The 20,255-nt window shown below is 44.8% G+C and overlaps 1 protein-coding gene across 10 annotated transcripts in view; it reads right to left on the reverse strand.

The window, feature by feature from the left end:
• Window positions 1–16,368, reverse strand: part of ZMYM2 (zinc finger MYM-type containing 2) — a 95,633-nt gene extending 79,265 nt beyond the window's left edge. For 3 of the 10 annotated variants that reach the window (XM_072326572.1, XM_072326581.1, XM_072326578.1), the window contains exons 1-2: window positions 15,883–15,995; window positions 14,967–15,024 (exon numbers count right to left, since the gene is read on the reverse strand). The gene's annotated coding sequence lies outside the window, so the exon portion shown is untranslated. Of the gene's footprint in view, window positions 1–14,966; window positions 15,025–15,269; window positions 15,574–15,837; window positions 16,009–16,243 lie in introns of those variants that run through there. The other 7 variants (XM_072326579.1, XM_072326573.1, XM_072326583.1 and 4 more) reach the window with 5 other exon arrangements.
• Between the last annotated feature and the right edge of the window lie 3,887 nt (window positions 16,369–20,255).

The raw sequence follows: 20,255 nt of genomic DNA on the forward strand, positions 1-20,255 counted from the left end.
TTACTTGGAGAGATGAGTATTGTGCATTGTTAGCTGTTATTTCAATAAGGAGAAGCTATCAATGGGGTAACCAACAATGAAGTGATACAGGTCAACATTTATAAAGCAACCCTAAGAGATACGCTCTACCACAGTGGGTTTCCTAACTGTGCAAAGTTATTCACAGTAGCTGAACACAGAGATCAACTGTGAAGAACTACACAAGAGTATCACAGTGCTAAATGCATAGACAGCATGGTAAGTGAAATTCACCCGTGATAAACACAAGACAGTAAGTCTTTTCTACCTGTTCACCACATACACAGAGATTCCTCTGAAGTTAAAACACCACAAATGCAACCTTTTCAAACTAGATCTGCTCAAACACCAACAACCACCACTGGTGATGATGGTAAGAATCACTGTTGCATAATGCCAGAAATGCAAACAATTGGACAAACTTTGAAAAAATGTACTGATAACCATTAACCACAGCAGTTCAAAGGAAGCTCTATAGAAGTACTTATCCAGCCAGATGCTGAAAATCAAAAGAATACACCTACAGGAAAACTGTGTTCTATGTGCCGAGTTTGTATTTCCAGACATTAATGCTGCAGCCGGAATTATGAACTGACAACAAACCTGATACAGCAATTACTCTAATGCAGTAAAGCAATAGTATTACATGCACAAGAAACATCACAAGTCTTGTGGAAGTCTTAATCATCTACCCAAGATCTGAATTTTGGCTTATGGCTGTTAAGCTGACAGTTGAGCCTCATTTTATTATTATTATTATAATTTAAGCAAAATAATCAGTATCACAAAGCTCTGTGAAACTGGTTCTACTCATCAATTCCTCACACTGACGCGCCTTTGAACATACCACCAATTTAATTCCTTAACTCACCTACTTTCAGGAGTTCATACCCTTCCTTGATGACTCTTATTTCATTAGATTTCTCAGAAGTCTAATTATAAAAAACTCAGTCTACTGCAAAGACAAACTGATACAGCTATCAGAAGCTGTTTCTCTAGCTTAACAGCATACTGTTACTTCTTGCTGTAACTCATGAATGTTGTACTCTCTACACAGACATGTAACATACATACCACAGCTTCCTCGGGCTTGTAACGCCAACCGACCCCCACTGGCTGACCAAAAACATGTGACAAACCACCACAAAACTGAGTAAAATAATTCAATTAAAATCAAATTAAGTGGCTGTTTTACACTTCAACTGACAGTCAAATAGCCCAACTACATGCACTCACGAGGACTGGAAAGAGAAATAATCCAACATTTTTCAAAGGTTGTGATTTATATCTGCTTTAAGGTTAAGCCTGAATGCTGATACTGCAGGCCAATTTCAATCTGCGCAGTGAATAATAGACACTGTGCATGGACAGCTACCTGTGCAAGTAGAGGAGGGGGAGGAAAAGATTAAAAGCAGTTCTAGTTCACCATATATAAAACTTGATTACCACAGGCAACCACATAATAAAATCCTTCTCATTAGTCATCCTTACTGTAAACATTCAGCATATTTGTGTTTCCTCCTTACATCCTTCCTGAGGGATGCCCCTCATCAACCCTAAGCATTTTTGGCAACCTCATGTTCGGCAGCTCTGATCTACTGCCAACTTTTACAGGTTTGACCTTACCAACAATTTGAATGCTACAAAAGAGCCACCTACTTATTCAGTCCACAGGTTTGCTTTATTATACAACCGTGCAGCACAGCTGTTTCTGCAGCCACGCTCACAGCCAAACAGAAGTTGTTCCAGCTGACCAAGAGTTTCTGACTTAACTCCCTTCCAGAAAGATCAGTTCCCTAAAACAGATTATCTGTCCAACATTAACAAATGCTCCTGAATATAACAGGGTTGGTGCCACAGCTATCAACTTCAGTGTCAAAACCGTTTTGGAGGACATGACAAGCCAGTATCCACAGAATGACCTGCATGGGTGACAGCAAACACACACCACTTACTGCGTAAAACACTCTTGCTCAAAAAAGCACATGACAGCTGACAATTAAGCAAGCAGCAACAAAGTGATTATTAAAATACACACCGACCTGATTGTGATCAGTGGATATGTAAGAAATCTGTAAGAAATCTGTAAGACTTCAAGCAAACCTCACATACTATATTGAGGCTGCAATGATAACTATTTAATCAGCTAACCAGCTTAACACACAGACTGGGCTTCTGAGTTCAACATAAGTACTCGCATAATTTGAGCTAACCTCAGCTGCAAGTATTTACAGCACCAAAGGAAAAAAAAAGTCTCTTAAAACATTAAGTAATTTCATTATAAATATACAGGTTGCTCTGAAATAATGCCTCCTCTTTATTTCCATGGGAACTACAACAGATACAAAGAGCATAATAACACTGATGGACTAAGCTACATTCAGCACAGTCACCACCATGAGCTATGCATTTTTGCCAGCAATGAACAAGAGATGGTATGCTGCACTTGTAAAAATGTGCACTAGCGGAGGTGACCCACTGTCACACTGCTGAAGCACACTACCCACCACCTCACTGAGCTCACAGCCACTCTTTGGTCTCCATAAACGTCCAGTAAGTGCTGTTGAACATCAGAGAGCGCCAATGCTTGTGCACATATGAATTCAAACCTTTGCTTCATGCTCACTTCCATGTCAGACACCACTGCGTCAGACAGCTCCTCTGCTGCCATCTGTCACGCAGCAACATAACACAATGGAACACTGATGGGAAGGCTCAGCCTCTACTGCCATCCCACCAACATCTGCCTCTGATGTTGTGGGCCAACATAATTAAACAGGAGGCGTGACTTTTGGAGTAGCCCTCTTACCACAAGTAAGAATTTTGGGAACAGGATATCTGTTCATAGATTAGACTTATGAACCTACTGTCCAATATCACCATTATGAAGAGCCTAAGTTCTTATTACTTCAGCCCGAATATCTATTGCAGAAGAATTTATCTTCCAGTAGGTCTGGATCTGTTTCAAAATTCGTTATTTCCCCACAATTTCAAATCTGTATGAAGAAAACATCTTACTAAAATCTATTATAGCACCCTAAATGTGCTTGTCACAGACTTCAAGGAATTGAAAAGCATATGCACAGAAAAACCTGCATACCAGTAAAGCAGCTAAAAAGAGTAAGAAAGCAAAAGCTACGCAGTGAAAGAGCCATTCTGAAGCATTTGAATCAGCAAGTTGTTTTTCATTCAGAAGATAAATTATTTAGACACAAACCAAGACTGAATGAAAAGTGAGAGGTAGGGAAATGCAAACTTCACTGTCTCCTGAGTACAGCAACGGTACTGCAGCCATCCATGATGTGCTGACATCTGGTTTCCAACTGACACTTCCAAGAATATCTGAGTATCTTTCTTTAACACAGCCTCCTCCTTTGGTCTTCCTTAGCAACCTGTGCTGAGAATTACTCCCTTGTATGCATAAACAGAATGAAAATTCAGGGTCAGTCTCAAACCTGATTCTGTTCAGGGTCATGAATTCAGGAGTGTCCAAAACACCGTGGATAAGTAGTACTTGGTGTAACCATGGCACATAAAAATCATAATGCTGACTATGACTTAACTAACCATGAAGTTTCAAGACAGTCATACTGACATGTATTTTCCCCCCATCTTAAATATGCACTTTCAATACATTTCATGGCTGCTCAATCAGGAATGTGCAGATTAACAAGAACCCAGCACTACCCCTAGCCTTTAAAGCCATTATGTATAACATGGTAGACATTTATTTATTCCTCTCTACTATTCAAGCAGCACTGTGCTACTTCAGGACATGTTATTACAAAAGGAATAGAAAGATAGACAAAGAATCCAAGAAGTTGTGTCTGTTCATCTATTACTTATGTTCAAATACATACCTATTTCCAGGAAAGCAGGTAACACTAAACCAGAGCAAGAGACTTGAAACATGACCTTAGTCAAAAGGGAGCATTACAGTAACAGAAGAAATACACTCTGCTAAAGATATAAAATAGGAAAAGGACAAGTGGGCAAGGAGAAAACAGGGAGAAATGGAAAAACTGAACACAATTAGTCTTAATACAACACAAAAAGACCAAAGTGTCAATCAACATAAACCAATTAAGAAATACGCACTGCGTATATGGGAAATATATATATATGTACACTCGATAGATTATGAACAGTCTAGAGAATAGTCAAATTATTTAGGTATCTGGACTAAGTAATGGAACACAGGCCACTGACAACAAAGGGCCTGTAGGTCACAGGACACATTTCAGTAATACTCCCTACACTTGCTCCACAAGGATCAATAAAGATTATAAATTCAGAATTCAAATCTCTGAAGTCCCTAGTTCTTGCCAGTATTCAAGAAAATAAACCGAGATGATAATAGACAAAGTGTATAATCCCTTCAATATGTCATTTAGTTATTACAGGTTTGAGGAAGAGCCAAGTTGGAAGCACTCAGGGCATAGACGCAACTGTAGCAAATGCTACAAATTTACATGTGGTACAGATACTAATGAAAAAAGACCAGAACAATTAGTCAGAATGCTCTAACTAATCAAATAAGCTATTTCTGTACATTTCATAAGAGTTAAGAGTTGATTTGGCTATACTTTTATATATACTTTTTTTGGCTATACTCGTGGTGCTCAGGGATATGATTTAGCAGAGGGTATTTAGAGTTAGGGTACTGGTTAGGCTGCGGTTGGACTTGATGATCTTCAAGGTCTTTTCCAACCTGGGTAATTCTATGATTCTGTGATACTTTTGATACAACTGTACTATAATCATAGTCACTATACTGATCTGTAATTACATACAGCATGTTTTCTTCAATGGTACCACAGAATATCCCAAGTAGGAAGGGATCCACAGGGATAAAACCAAGTCCATCTCTTGGTTCCACACAGAAACACCCAACATCCAATCCCAGCATCTGAGAACTCTGTCCAAATACTCCCTAAGCTCCGGCACTCGGGGCCATGCCCACTGCCCTGTGCAGGCTGTTCCCTGCCCACCACCAGCTGGTGCAGAGCCTTTCCCTCAGCTTCATACCATTCCCTTGGGCCCCATTGCTGTCACAAAGAGCAGAGCTCAGCACTTCCTCTCTGATCCCAGTATGCAGCTGCCATGAGGCCTCTCCTCAGCCTGCCCTGCTCTGCGCTGCACACACCAGGCCCACAGCTGCTCCTCACACACCTTGCCCTCCCAATCCTTTACCGTCTTTGTAGCCCTCCTTCAGACATCCTAAGAGCTTTATGCCCTTCTTATATTGCAGGCCCAAGCCCACACCCAGCACAGGAGGCGAAGCTGCACAGTACAGAACAGAGAGGACAACCTCTCCTCTCACCCAGAGGCAGTGCTGGGCCTGGGGCACCCCAGAACACACTGCTGACATACATTCAACTTGCTGTAAAACCACCAGAACCCCCAGATCCCTTTTTAAGGTGCCATTCTCCAGTTTCTCATCCCTAAATCTGCACACATAGCCAAGACTACACCACCCCGAATGCAGAATCTGGCACTTGCTCATCTTAATCTCATCTGCCTGCTGACTGCATGGGCCTTTGATTTGTCAAGATCTCTCTGCAAGACTTCTCTACCCTCAAGGGAGTCAACAGCTCTTTGTAATTTAGTACGATCTGCAATTGTACTTGGTATGTATTTCAGCCCTGCACCCAGGCCATTAACAAAAATCACAAAGGATGAGCAAGTTTGTGACGTTACTGATAAACTTGGTACATCCAATCACGTCTAAACCACTCAAATCTAGAAAGCCAAGCAGAGACAGAAAATGTGAATAGAAATCTTTAGTGAGAAAGGATGAGATCTACTAGATCTACTGCATCCTGCAGGAATACATAGTCAAACAGTTTACTAGCAAGAACTATGTTAATTCTGAAAGGATTAAAAAAAAAGTATTTCATTGGGAAGGTTAATTCAGAATGTGCAAGGTAATTTTAGGGAGTTTAAGCCACACATCATACACCTACATTTTATCAATTACAGATTTTATCTAAACGGCATGCTTTATTTTTGTGCTACAAGAAAAGTGAATGTCCAATATGACAATAAAGCACTGCTTATCATTAGAGAGCATCTTCTTGGTCAATAAATGATATCAGACTTAGCTTAAAATGCTGCAAATTTAATAGAATAGGTTATTTTTAAAGTGACTTCAGTAGGCCTCATCTTGGTAAATCCACCCCAGCTCAGAAGAAAGTCAAATCAGAAACAAGACCTCCCTGGGGAGCCTATTCCAGTACCTAACAGAAAGGGTAGTTAGGTACTGGAATAGGCTCCCCAGGGAGGTGGTTGAATCGCCATCCCTGGATGTGGTTAGAGCCGTTTGGATGCAGTACTCAGGGATATGATTTAGTGGAGGGTTTTTAGAGATAGGGTACTGGTTAGGCTGCAGTTGGACTTGATGATCTTCAAGGTCTTTTCCAACCTGGGTGATTCTATGATTCTATGATTCTAAGACCAATGACAGAAGCTGGGTTTTTCAGCTTACATCCAACAGTTTTGAGTATCTAAAAGGATACAGATTTTCCAGCCTCTCTAGGATACCCTCTCCCACTGTCAGTTATCTTTGCTATTAGGAATCCTCCCTGTTGCAAAGTTTTACCTGCCATCCTATCAAAGTGTACCTCTAAGAAAAGCTTTACCTTCTCTGTGCCTTCCCATTAAATAGCTGAAGACAAATAACATTACCCTCTAGCCTTCTCAAAGCTGAATATGCCCATCCCTCTCAGCCTGTTTGTTACACACCCCAATTCTCTTAGCAATGGAGGGACACCAGAATGGACTTCTTCCAGTATGCCAGTATCTTCATTATACTGGGCTGACCCAAAAATAGACTGACCCCTCTAGATGGGGACTCAGCTATCAGTGTAACAATCACACTACACCCAAACCGCTGGCTTCAGTCTTGCTTAATGCAGACAAGTATGCTGTTTGTCTTCACCCTTACAAGAGCACAATGCTCACATTCAAGGTATTGACTCCCAGAACTCCCAAGACCCTTCCTGCAAAGCTGCTGTCCATCCTATTAGTGCCCAGCCAGTACTATTCCCATACAACTTACAGATGATGATGTTATTAGTTGCCAAAAAGGATTTTTAATACTATCCCTGACTGGCACTTCCCTTTGCTTTTTCACTCTTAATTATTTTAATTCAACGTGTCATATACACTTCAGTACACCCTGCCCATGACACAAATAAATCAGCAGGGACAACTGATAGACATCATTCCTGCTACCTTGCCAGGTTTATCAGATACTGAAATCATAAACCCTTTTCAACAATGCTTTTAAAGTAAAATTTTGTTCTTTTGTTCTGATTTTTGTATGTGCTCAGAGGCAAAAAGTAACATTCCCCGACACACATAAGTGAACAAGAAGTTTGTAGATAGTTCGTTCTCCTCTTGTCTGTAACAATAACTAACATAACTAGCAGTCTTAGCCAGACTCTTTTTTCCATGTGAGGAACACCCAAGTTCAGCTAACAACTTGCTATTTTTGATCAAGTATGGACAAGCTTCTTGAACACAATTTACCTTCAGCAATCAGCCTTCAATCCATCTATTAATCCAAAAAGAAGAAAAACTGGATTTGAGAGTATGTGAGAGTACGTGCTAGATTCAGTAAAGAAATTTGCACAGACTACAGCCAAAGAGTCAATAAAGTCACCAACAAAGGAAATAAAATCTTACAACAAAAAAAACAAAAAACCACCAAAACAGTTTAAGTCTACAGTAAGGTCAGATGGACAGGACATGGGATCCAAGGATGCAATCAGCATTCCAAGTGGTTTCTTCAGCTGCACTCCTTGACTGGCTGTGAGTTACATTACACAATCAAAATTCCTATTTATTGAATAGAACAGTTCAACTAACTTCAAAAAGTAAAGGTAACTACCTGAAGATGACCATATTTCTAAGATCTGACAATCTTTTCCACTCCTCCGTAAGTCATTCTTGCAGGTCTTCTCTAAACTCTCCAGTTCTTTTCTATTGAAAATGCAGAACTTCATTCAGACATTAATTGCTGTCCTACACACCATATTACATAGACCAACTCAGTGTTTCTAATCGTTAACTCTTTGGGCAGAAGCACACAATGATGACCAAACACAGTGAAAATGTTAACAACTCCATAATGTATCCAATAAATTAAAACAATGACAACAACCCACCACCTCCAAGAAGTCCTTCATTGCGTTCTCCATTTCCTGTCATTTCCCAATAATATTTTTCCATGCATGTATGTGTATACGTATTACAGACAACTTCCTTTGTCTTTTCTAGGTAATATTTGGCTTCTTTAATGAGGAACCACCTAACAGAAAAAAACTTTATCTTATGAATGAACATTAAAATAAGCATCACAAACACAGATATACTGATCAGCAATTCAAAAGATGCCTGGTAAATCTGGTCGGCTTAGCAGCAGTTCCTAGTCATAGGCAAGTTGATTTATTAGCACAGGCCTTCTTTCCCTATCTGAAAAAAAAATAATAATAAAAATAAAAGGAAGAAAGATGCTGATACCACACCCATCCATGTATTACAACTCATTGTATGCCGCTAGGAGCTGAAGTTACAGACCACATTATGTTAGCCACTGTACCAAAACAGAATACGAATGTCTGCTCAAAGAGCAAACAACCTAAACATAAGGGACAACAGATGGAGCGAGACAAAAAAGAGAATACATGGAAAAAGCACTGCCATCAACAATGGTTAGGATTCTTGTTCCAAGGACGGTATGCTTAGGTCTCAAGAGTAACAAGAAAGGTATTCATTTAGCTGCTGGTTGGCTTTGTTTCCTGAATTTTGCTTCCTCTGCATTAAGAAGAAGGCCTTTACAAGGCAGATATATGGAAGCCCCCCCAAACATGAGGATCATCATAGGAGAAGGGACAGAGGGGTTGCACTGCCCATAATGACACTTAGCAAAGAGCACTTAAAACCTCATTAACAACAAAATAAGATCGTAACACCTTCCACAGCTAAGCCCCAAGTTTAAATCAAAAGCAGGTAACCCCTTCATTTTAACATCCATAAAATATAAAGACCAGGCAGCCAAGACAGAATAAGCATTACTACAAGATACAGAGAACAAAGACAAGGTATGAGATGTAGTTACATGATCCATTTAAATAGCTAAATAATAAATATTTAATTGTTTGTTAGCAATTAAGATATAGCTTACAGCCTGTCAGAAGAATAGAGAGCTGTGTGTCTAAGACAATAGCTAGACTGCAGGCTTAAACTAAAGGTCTGAAAACAACACCATCTACAAGCAATAGACAGCATGGAGAATTTTCCTCCTGGGAAGAAAGGATTGCCTTTGGGATAAGAGCCTGAGCTGAAGGTCAGGTACCCACAAACAACATGGCAGAAGCACACAGTGAGATACAGCTGGTAGAGAGAGCAAGTCTGGAAGATAGGTTTGAAAATCATCCATGTGAAGTTGACAGCTGATATTATAAATTAGAGAAATTTGGTGTAGTACTGCAGGCGAAAACCCAACTGGAGAGCTCTTACAGGCATCTGAACGAATGGACCCCGGGAAGAAGAAAAACCTTCACCAAGCTTTAACTTTTGGGGAAGAAAAGATGGCTGCATCACAAATGGGCCTCTGTTGAGAGCTCAGAATATCTGCAAGGGCTGCTCTGAAAGCAATGCCTTCTACTTTATTATGCTGACCCACAACATCGAAGGCAGACATTGGCACTGCAGCAGAGGTCAAACCTTCCCACCAATATTCCATTACATGTAGTTGCTGTGCGACAGATGGCAGCAGAGGGACAAGATGGCATCTGATGTGGAAGCAAACATGAAGCAAAGGTATGAATTTCTCTGTGCAGAAAAATGACACCCACAGACATTCCTTGATGCTTTTACTGAACATTTCTGGAGACCAAACGGCGGATGTGAGCACAGCGAGGTGGTGGGTGGTACGTTTCAGCAACAGCAACATGAAAGACAGTGGATGGTGTCTTTTGGATGGCCATGTCAGATTTTTACAAGGTCAGCATGCAGGCTCTTGTTCATCATGGGCAATAACACACAGCTAATGGTGGTGACAGAAACACTATTTTTCAATGTAGCTGAGAATTTGCTCTATCAGTGTTGTGCTCTCTGTATCTCTTGTAGTCTTCAATGAAATAAAGAAGAGGCGTTACTTTTGGGGTGACCTATGCATATCTCACAAAAAAAGCCTGAAGAATAAGATGGTACTATGCTTACTGAAAAGTCTGTGGTGCAGAAAAACAGGTCCACACTTCCCAGAATGACTGAGCCACAACTAGGCTAAATCAAAAAATCCTGTGTATATTGATCTTCTACTGGTTATGTTGTATTTGTCCATCTTTTCCCAACTAAAAAACTAAGGACGTCATGTAGAAGCCCTCATGAACAGTTCCATGGTGCCACAGTTACTTGAGTGGGTAACCAACACTTCCTTTATTACCATCACTATAAGAGTCAGATTGGTGAACTACCTCATCACATGATGATGCCAATATCTTAAACAGTTGATGTCTTTTCAACCCAAGTGAATATCACAGAATCATATCATAGAATGGACTGGGTTGAGAAGGACCTCAAAGATCATCTAGTTTCAACCTCCTCCCCCCCCCAGCTATATATAGGGTCACCAACTATTAAACCAGGCTGCCCAAAGCCTTACCTTAAATACCTCCAGGGATGGGGCAACCACAGCCTCCTTGGGCAACCTGTTCCTGTGCGTCACCACCCTCTGGGTGAAAAACTTCCTCCTAATATCTAACCTAAACCTCCCCGTCTCAGTTTAAAATCATTCCCCCTTGTTCTATCACTATTCACCTATGTAAACAGCTGTTTCCCCTCCTGTTTATACACTCCCTTCAAGCACTGGAAGGCCACAATCAGGTCTCCCCAGAGCCTTCTCTTCCCCAAGCTAAACAAGCCCAGTTCCCTCAACTTTTCTTCATAAGAGAGGTGCTCCAGCCCTCTGATCATCTTAGCAGCCTTTTAACACAGTATATTAAACAGGGGAAAAGATGGAATTAAAATGACTTCCTGCTTAGCATTTGTCAGAAAGAAATAAAACGAGTGGGAACTGTGAGGGTGCCAAGACATTAACAAGTTCCCCAGTGAGGTTATGAATTTCCCCTCCCTGGAAGCATTCAAGGTCAGGCTGGATGGGACTCTGAGCAACATGGTCCCGATGGAGGTGTCCCTGCCTATACCAGGGGGGTTGGAACTACATTAAAGATCCCATCCAACCCTAACCATTCTATGAGAGAATGCACTTACGTACAGCATAATACACAAATTCAGGCATTTGGAAGCCAGGTGACAAAAACGGAAGGACTCTGATAACTTCTGTAAGAGTTAAAGAGTTGATGGATTTTGACGTACAGTTTGCTACCTAATTAATTTATTTTAGGTGAAGTGGTAACATTAAGTGTTAAGTACTCCAAAGATCCAAAGCTATCCTTTCTTCACAACAGCAACGCACATTAAGTAATTACATCACAGAACATCTAAACCCATAATCTTCTTGTGTTACTGATACTTGATATGGTTGAGGAGCGCACCAATCACGTCCACGTCCATTTCAAGACACTTCTGTAGCCATCCCATTCCAAGACTGCACGCTCGCTCCTGTGCCCCTGCCTGAGCACTGCACCTGCCACTGCCCTGCAGGTTATTCTCCAGTGGCCAATAGTAAAAGCAACACAGAAGTTACAATGAAATTAACTCCAGAACACTTGGGAAGTGCGCAGACAGGGAGCTTAAGCATTAGGACAAACTTACAAAGCATTAATACCCTTCAAACGGAGAAGTTTCAAGCATGCAGTGGTGGCAGCCATATCTCTTGCAACTCTCATTTGAACAGAAAATTGAATAATTTCTGGTCATTGTGTTTATGTTTGATTAAGAACCTGCATTTGCTGTTTGCACTATAACCACTGACTGCAATAAACTTGCTCTCATTACAGACAACAGTCAGAAAACAACTTTAACCGCTGCCACATCCAATAAATGAAATACTTCAGGTGAAGATGTGAGCATTCCTTAATACAAAGTTATTATCTAATCCATCTAATGAAGGACAGATGTGGATTTCTATGTATCTGTTGATGCTCTCATCCATGTAGATTCGTCATCAATTTTTGCATTCATGAATCCCATGGAATTCTTATGGAATAGAATTAGAATAATTACATCTTTGTCTTAAAGTTGATGATTTCCAGAAGCTCGGGAAAGATAAGTCTGAAACTGCCAAAACAACATAAGAACAAAGAAGCAGAGTTGAAGTCAACACAGTCAAAGTGTCAACTGAAGAAGACAGACAATGCAACCGCAGTTCAGATTCCTCACACAGCTCTCTTCTATCCAAAATTTCTCTTACAAAACACTGACAAGTTCACTCATGTTGCTCCAAAATGAAGAATTTTAATACCAGCAACTAAATGGAGCAGATCATTTTACCATGGCCTGCATAGACAACCTAAAAGAAGTTAGACATAAGGAATGCTGGACTATTAGGGTGGGACCCTTCCAACTCAAACCATTCCATGATCTACCAGCTTCCTCTGAACAATAACCTCACAGAAATCCAGGTATCTTTCTGGAACAGCCATCAAACAAGATTAAATCACTTAAATTATGTTGAAAGTTAAAAGCAGTTGCAAAAAAAAAAAAAAAAAAAAAAGCTTCTGTCTGTTGAAAAACCCAACAATTTCTGTAGACAACAGAATTTCTACAGCATACAAGGCTGTAGCAGCCTCATGAGACAAATATTACCTCGAACTTCCCTGAAGAGACATCTAACTCATCCTGTCAGGCTCCTGAACTTCATATCCCAGTCCCTTCCTATAGCTAGGCAAATTTCATTATTCTTTGGGATGTTCACGTCATGCACATTCTCTGCAAACAGTGGATTCTTCCATCAGTAGTGACCCTTTATATAAACTCTTCACAGAACTCATCATTCTGCTTTTGTTGCCGAGTATATTGATTGGTTGTGAATTCCAGCACAAATAGACAGAACTTCAGAAATTCTCTATTTATTCCTTGAAACCAAAATAAAAACTCCTAAACTCCTGTAACAGTGTAAGACTGTTTGTGAAGCTGCTGGAGAAAAACTTAAGAAAGTCAGCAGAAGACTCCAAGAATTTCTGTCAGTTTTGGTCCCACACCCCTCTGCAAACTTGGACAAGCCCTGCAGAAGACAAAGAAACTTGCTTTCATTTATTCACTGGCACAGTGTACCCTTGCTGATGCAAATCCTTCTTAGCATATTATTACAGAGAAGCAACAGTAGAATGCAATCATATCTAGGGTCGAAGAGGATCAGTAGCAGTAACATACAGCACGTTTAGTAGATATTCAAATTAAAACAATCTTACATTTAAAAAGTGATTTGGTCTAACTACATCATAATGTCTCATCACCATCTTCATTTCACAAATTACAGCTGAGGAGCTTGGAGTACCCATGCAGTAGTATGCACAGAATATATGCCTGTCACACATGACAGCATGGCTACAGGATATACTCTTTCCTCCAGTCACATGCTTGAGAAAAGACCACACCACCATGACCACAGTTGGTGGAGGACCACGTGCCATCCAGAAGGATGCCCTTGTGCAATACAAGGTGTAACTTGCAGACCAGCTGGCAATTACACAGTGGTTTGCTGAATCTCTGCCCTACAGCTGCTCGTGGCAGCAGTCTCACCTTCTCAGAGGCAGCCACACAAAGCTGCAGGATATTTTTCAAGTCAGCTCCAGCCTTCAGCACTTTTCTGCTCTCTTTCAACGCAACAGACTCCCTCTACCCAAAGTGCTACTTGCCCTGACCCACGTCAGAAGCTACTTTTTTAACATGAAACACCAGAAAGAGCTGAACAACTGACTGGAAGGTATAATGAATCTGAAAACTTGGCAGCCTTGCATCCAAGGCATGGTAACAATAATAAAAAGAATAACACTCCTACTGATGATAACAAGCCATACAAACTCTCTGTGTCTTTCACAAGGTTGATCATTTCAAAAACTCAGAATTAATTCAGATCTGATGCCTTCCTCCTAAGCAGTGGTGCTTCCGTAGTGAAATACCCATGCTTTCTAGATGTAAGCTACCAGAAAGTGACCAAGCGGCAGCTTATGCAGACCTGAGAAATCCAAGTACAACGGTAAGGGGACAAAAAGCTGCCAAGCCACATGCAGTGGGTAGGGCCGTACCCCACGCTCCTCCCGCGCATGGCCCCGAGCACAGCGCGGCGCTGTTTGTTTTGTTCTCGGCACAGCAGCAGCCGCATCCCAACAGCTCCCACCGCCTCCATCCACACACACACACACACACACACACACACACACTGCTACTTTCTCCTCCACTGCACTACTTCGTAATTTCAGAAGCTCCCTTTTGCACAGCATGCAGCAAAGGAAGGTTATGAAACGGAACTGGACTAGGGGTAACCCAAAGCCCGGTCCTCCAGGGATCTACAATCAGCCTTCCCTTGACCTAACACCCAACAGAACAGCGCTTGGGGAGTACAACACAACAGCCGCTGGCAGGAAGCGGCAAGTCGCTCTACCGCCCCCCGGCCTCAAGGCACGAAGGATACAGGATTGAGGAAAAGGGAAGGAAAAAAAAAACCCACAGCAAACAAACAAAGATGGCAGAAGGTGCCTGGCCGTGGAGTTCAGTGCCCGCTTCACGCCTCCAGAGGGCACCCGCGAGGTGCCCCCCCCCTCCCGCCGAGCCGGGCGAATCAGCCCGTCTGCCTCCGGAGCGGCACCGCAGGACCGTCTGCAGCAGCGCCCACCGCGCGGAGGGGTGGCCACCTCGGGGCAGCAGCTGCCGGGCCCAGGAATGTCCCCACCCCACCCCGAGGCCCCTCCTTTTACCCCTGGAGAACAACGAGCAGGTCTGACGGGGGCAGAAATAGGTACAGAAATAGCACTCACAATGGAGCTCCCTCTCCTTGCCGCTCTCTGCCAAGGCTGCACCAAACCGAGCTGGAGCCTGAGGGAAAGACACGGGGTTATCGCGGGGCACCGGGCAGCGCCCCGGGCACGGCTTTCCCTCGCCCTTCCTCCCGGTCGGCACCGCCCGCGTCGCCCACCGCCACCCGACCGACAAACACGGACCCCCGGGGGAAATAACCAACAGCGTTGCCCCCGGGGCCGCAGCACGGCCACAGCACGGCCACGCCGCCCCCGAGGGGCCGCGGCACCGGGGCGGGGAGGGCACGTTCCGCACTAACTCGCCTCGGCGGGCCCCGAACCGGCGGCGCGGAGCGGCGGACGCGCAGCTCTCCCAACCGCCCCCCGCACGGCGTCGCCGATCTGCCCCCGGCCTCGGGTTTGCCCCCCTGCAGTCGGCCCGCGGCACTGCCGCCTCCCGGCCGCCATTAGCAAACCCCGGTCGAACAATACGGGGGGGAGCGCGGCGGCGGGAGGCGCGCGGCGCAGCGCCGGGCAGCGGGGGAGGCGGGAGGGAGGGAGACACCCGGCGGGAGGGGAGGGGGGAGAGGTTGGGGGGAGGGGGGCAGAACAACGACCGCAGGCCCAGCGGGGAAAGCGGGGGGAGTTCGCTAAGGGGTGCTACGCCGACGCCGGCCTTTCCCCAAACGCCCCGGCCCCCCCTCCAAAGAACTGCCCCCAGGCCGCCTCCTTTCGCCCACCGCCGGGCGGCGATCGGCGGAGCTGCCCCCGGCTCCTCTCCGCCGCCAGAGGGCCGCCCGGCCCGGCGGGGCGCCGTTGAGGCTCTTCCATCCCCGCCCCGGGGACAGCTCCGCACCGCCGCCCGCGTGCCCGTCCCCGGCCCCCGCCTCACCCGAGGGCTCCCCGCAGCACCGGACCCCCCGGGGGACACACGCACTCTGCCTCACTGCTCCGGCGGCTCAACTCTAACTCGGTCCAGTCCCGGGCTCAGCGCAGCTGCTAACGAAGGGGAGGAGGAACCGAGCCAACCGAGCTGAGGAGGGCCCGCCCCCGCCCCGCCATTGGCCGTCCCCGGGGACGGGCTCTCGCGCCGGGCCAGCTGATTGGGCGCTCCGCCCGCCCGTCAGCGCCGCCCGCAGCCGGTTGACCCTATGAACTGCCAATCTCCCTGCTGGCCGTGCCCCGAGCGCTTCCCACTTCGAGCCCTCAGGTCTGAGCAGCCCCAGCCGTAGCCCGCGGGCGCGGTGTCCGCTCTCGGCATCGCCGGTAGCGCGCCCGGCCCCGGCCGCCTGACTTACTTAAGCACGAGTCGGGCTCGCTGCGCTCCTCCGGCCATCCACCAGCCGTGAGGAAGCTGCGCGCCCACCCCGGCGGCGCTCGCGCTCCCTGCGGGCAGCACAGCGCGGAGCTCGGGACGCCCTTCCCCTCCGCGCCCCGACGTGGGGCTACTGGTTCTTATGGCGCCCCCCCGCCGGTCCCGCCTCGCAACCTTCCCCCTGAGCGGCGAGCAACTTGGGGCCGCCTTCAGGAGGGACGGCGCGTGCATAATGGCAGCGCTGCCAGCGGGGACATTGCCCATGGAAGAGCCTCCTCTGGGCACCACGTCTGCCCCGCCGACCGGCGCCTCCACGTCGTGGGCGCCCTCCCGCCCCCACCCATTGAGGAGGAGGGCGCCATGTCGGCCGCCATGGCTCCTGGAGGAGTGGTGGTGATGGTGGTGGTGGTGATGATGGTGGTGGTGGTGTCCTCCATTTTGTCGGAAGCCGCCGCGGGGAGCTTGGGGCCAACGCGACCCAACGTGGGCCGGCCATGTGAGGCGCCCCGCTCCGGCCCGCGGCGGGAAGAGGAGCCGGGAGCCCCCGGCAGCGCCGCGAGGCGGGAGCAGCGCTCCGGGCGGCGACGGGAGCCCAGCGCCGGGAGCCAACGCGCCGCCCGCCCTCTGCCAAAATGGAGGATGCGCACTTCCTCTGCGCGCCGCCGTCCCTCTCTCCGGCCATGGCACCCACGCCTGTTTCGTCGAGGACCTGAGCGGCGCGGGTTGTAGCGCGGCGCTCCGGCCCCTCTCAGCCCCGTTCCTTCATCCCATTCTGCCCCGAAGAAGGAGAAAGAGAGAGCGAACCCCCACCCCGTCCTTGCTAGCCGGTATCACTTCTCGTCAACCACGTGGCGCGGTGTCCCCTGGAGAGAGAGCCTCTGGCGCGTCCAGGGAGCGGTCCGGACTGCCGTGCCGTGCCGTACCGGGGCCTCCCGCACCGCCCCGCAGAGGAGGGAGCTCTCCCAGGTTACGGAAGGGGCTGGGTTGCGCCACCGGGCACGGTGGGCTCGTCTAACAATATTCTCGTGTGGGAGAGAGCAGAATATTTCTACCGTCTACTGTCACAATAACACAGCCCGGGGACACACGGAAGTCAATGGCTGAAGCCAAACGCCCAACACTACTCCTGGTCGTTGACTGAAATGAATGTCTTTTTCACACCACCCAACCTCTCTGATGGGGTTCTGAGGGCTGCTTGATGTTGGGGTTACAGATAGTGCTCGTTCCTGAAAGGTGGGAGCTGCTGGGAGAAAACCATCCAACAAAGCATCTACTGAGAAGAAAAAAATGCCAGAGAGGTGCTGCTACCCATGTTGGAGGGGTCTTCATATAACTCATGAGCTTTGTTCCATGTTACAGCACTGTCCAAATCATCGTGGTAGTCATTTATTTAACTGTTGAAATTTCAACACTAAATCTTATGTGTTCTGCCAAACCAGTGGTTCCTGACCACGTCTCCTTCGTTAGCCTTGGACACCTTGTAGGTTGTTAATGTCAAAGCCGTGTTTGGACATCTTTCACATAACGTATTTTCCTGCCTTTCCAGTTGCATGTAGTAGGTAGACATCTTTGTTCTATGATAACACCTCTATGTAAACGGGATCAAGTTCAGAAATTCAAGAAGACCTAAGTGCCAATTTTTGAGAGCTTCCATGCACAAAGATATGTGGCAACATATTAGTGCTTTTCTCATTCAGAACTCATTAAGTGCTACCTGTCATTCTAAGTTACTCAAAAATAGTAATTGAAGAGCACCTTCCTTTAACCACTGCCCTAGCAATAAGAGCACCTTCCTTTAACCACTGCCCTAGCAATAAGCATTACTTAAGAAAGTTATCAAAGACTTCTATAGTTATGCAGACTCTTTCCATTGATGTTTTCCCTAGTCCCCCTATAGACATATAACCCACTTTTGAGTTTATGTGTTCAAAAGTAGTCACAAATAGTGAAATGCAGCATCTATTTTTTCAATTAATTTTTCAAATGACGTTAGGAGAAAGGAGGAAAATGTCCAGACACATAGAAAGTTCTCCCTCCTCTGTAAAACCACGGTTATTTTGAAGAGCAAACCAGACCAAGTCATTCTATTTTATATTTTGAAAGCTAACATTAGTTCAAATACTAAGCAATAAAATCTCTTCATGAATGCCACAGATCCAAAATGGATGTATTTATAGGCTCCACACCACTGTCTCCATGGAAAGGCCTAATGTCAGCAACCTCACTAAAACCATCTTCCATACTGACTGGCAGTAGATAAATTCAACAAGGCTGAACTAACATGATGCTCTATGACTTATGAGAGGAATGACATCCTTCTATCTGACACAGGGTAAAACTGTCTCAGAAAGCAGACAACTGTATTTGAACTGGTCTTTGAGGTCCCTTCCAACCTTAGTCATTCTGTATGATTCTATGATGGTATTTTAAAGTGTTGGTGTTTGAGCAGGAATTTTAGGAAGGCTACCAAGCCAACTTTCAATAGATGCATAGTAAATAGGATCAGAATGCACATAAGGCTACGTCCTGCCATCAGCAATGTTTATTTATGATTTAAAATAGTGGGTTTTACACCAGAAGTAGGAGTAAACATATTTTATTTCCTAAAGGACTTATCCAGCCTGAGTGCTGCTCTGGTTCGCATCAGTATAATTGTCTCAATGTCTAGAATGGAGTTCTGAAGACTGGAAATACTTGAACGTGTTTCACTGATCCATGCATGTAACATTCCAACGGTAGTGGTTCTTGGAACTCTTCAAAACACAGACAGATACAGCTGATTTGAAGATTGGCTTGGAAAAAACCTTGTGTTTTGAAGGTAAATAAAATGTAGGTTTATAAAAATGTGCTTTTCCAGCACACACGGAGGGGAAAGCAAAGTCTAATCCGTTGTAAAATGTGTGGCCCCAATATTTCTTCTATGTCATTGTTTTCTTCTACACTGTCCTGTCCCACAAACTTTATTCTTCCTGTCTTAAACAGTTTTATTTATCTACTATCTCATGATTTTCTCTACTTTCTCCCTCTGCCATTTCTGATGGTATTTACTTTCTTATTATTTGTGTCCCTCGCTTCACTTCTTTGCTCTCTGTAGCCTCAGTCCTGTTGGCATTTTCTTTGACCATCAGAAAGAAAGATGAGGAAAAACTGTAGTATCATAGAATCATAGAATTATCCAGGTTGGAAAAGACCTTGAAGATCATCAAGTCCAACCACAGCCTAACCAGTACCCTAACTCTAAAAACCCTCTGCTAAATCATATCCCTGAGCACCACATCCAAACGGCTCTTAACCACATCCAGGGATGGCGATTCAACCACCTCCCTGTTGAGCCTATTCCAGTACTTAACTACCCTTTCTGTAAAGAAGTTCTTCCTAATATCCAACCTATGGATATGTGGTGGAACGTGTCATGTTTGCATGTTCATGGCATAGGAGGTCTGGTCTCATAGTTGATTCACCAATGCAACTTCAAGAAGTAGCAGCAGAAAGAAAAAGATGGGGAAAAAAACCCCAACAAAACAAAAACAGACAAACAAATTCTTTTAAAACACCTGTGATCAGCAGCATCTTCATCTTTCTGTTTTGTTTTGTTTTGTTTTTTCTATAATATTTCTTGTATTGCTGCTTTTGACATTCATTTGGAATTTCAGCTATTCTTTATAGACTAAACTATTAAGATAAAGACCATACATATGTCTATATTCATACGGTATGTAGCAGACCTCATATTATTAGAAAAAAATGAAAACAATCATTGTTTTCTACAAAATGTTACCTGTGGTTTTCGTGATGTTTTTTAAGCTACATACATTGTTTGTAATATTTATAAACATATGTCTGTGTAAATAAGTTGCAATCAGCTGCTTAATTTGCAACAGAACCAAAAGTGATCTTTCAAAAGTCAAATTGTGAGACGATATCCTATGGTGTACGATATCCTATAAGATTATAATTCCTTGCATGATATACTGTGTCTTGAAATGTCCCTGGTG

This window comes from Excalfactoria chinensis, chromosome 1 (genome assembly GCF_039878825.1).
Source record: "Excalfactoria chinensis isolate bCotChi1 chromosome 1, bCotChi1.hap2, whole genome shotgun sequence".
NCBI lineage: Eukaryota > Metazoa > Chordata > Aves > Galliformes > Phasianidae > Excalfactoria > Excalfactoria chinensis.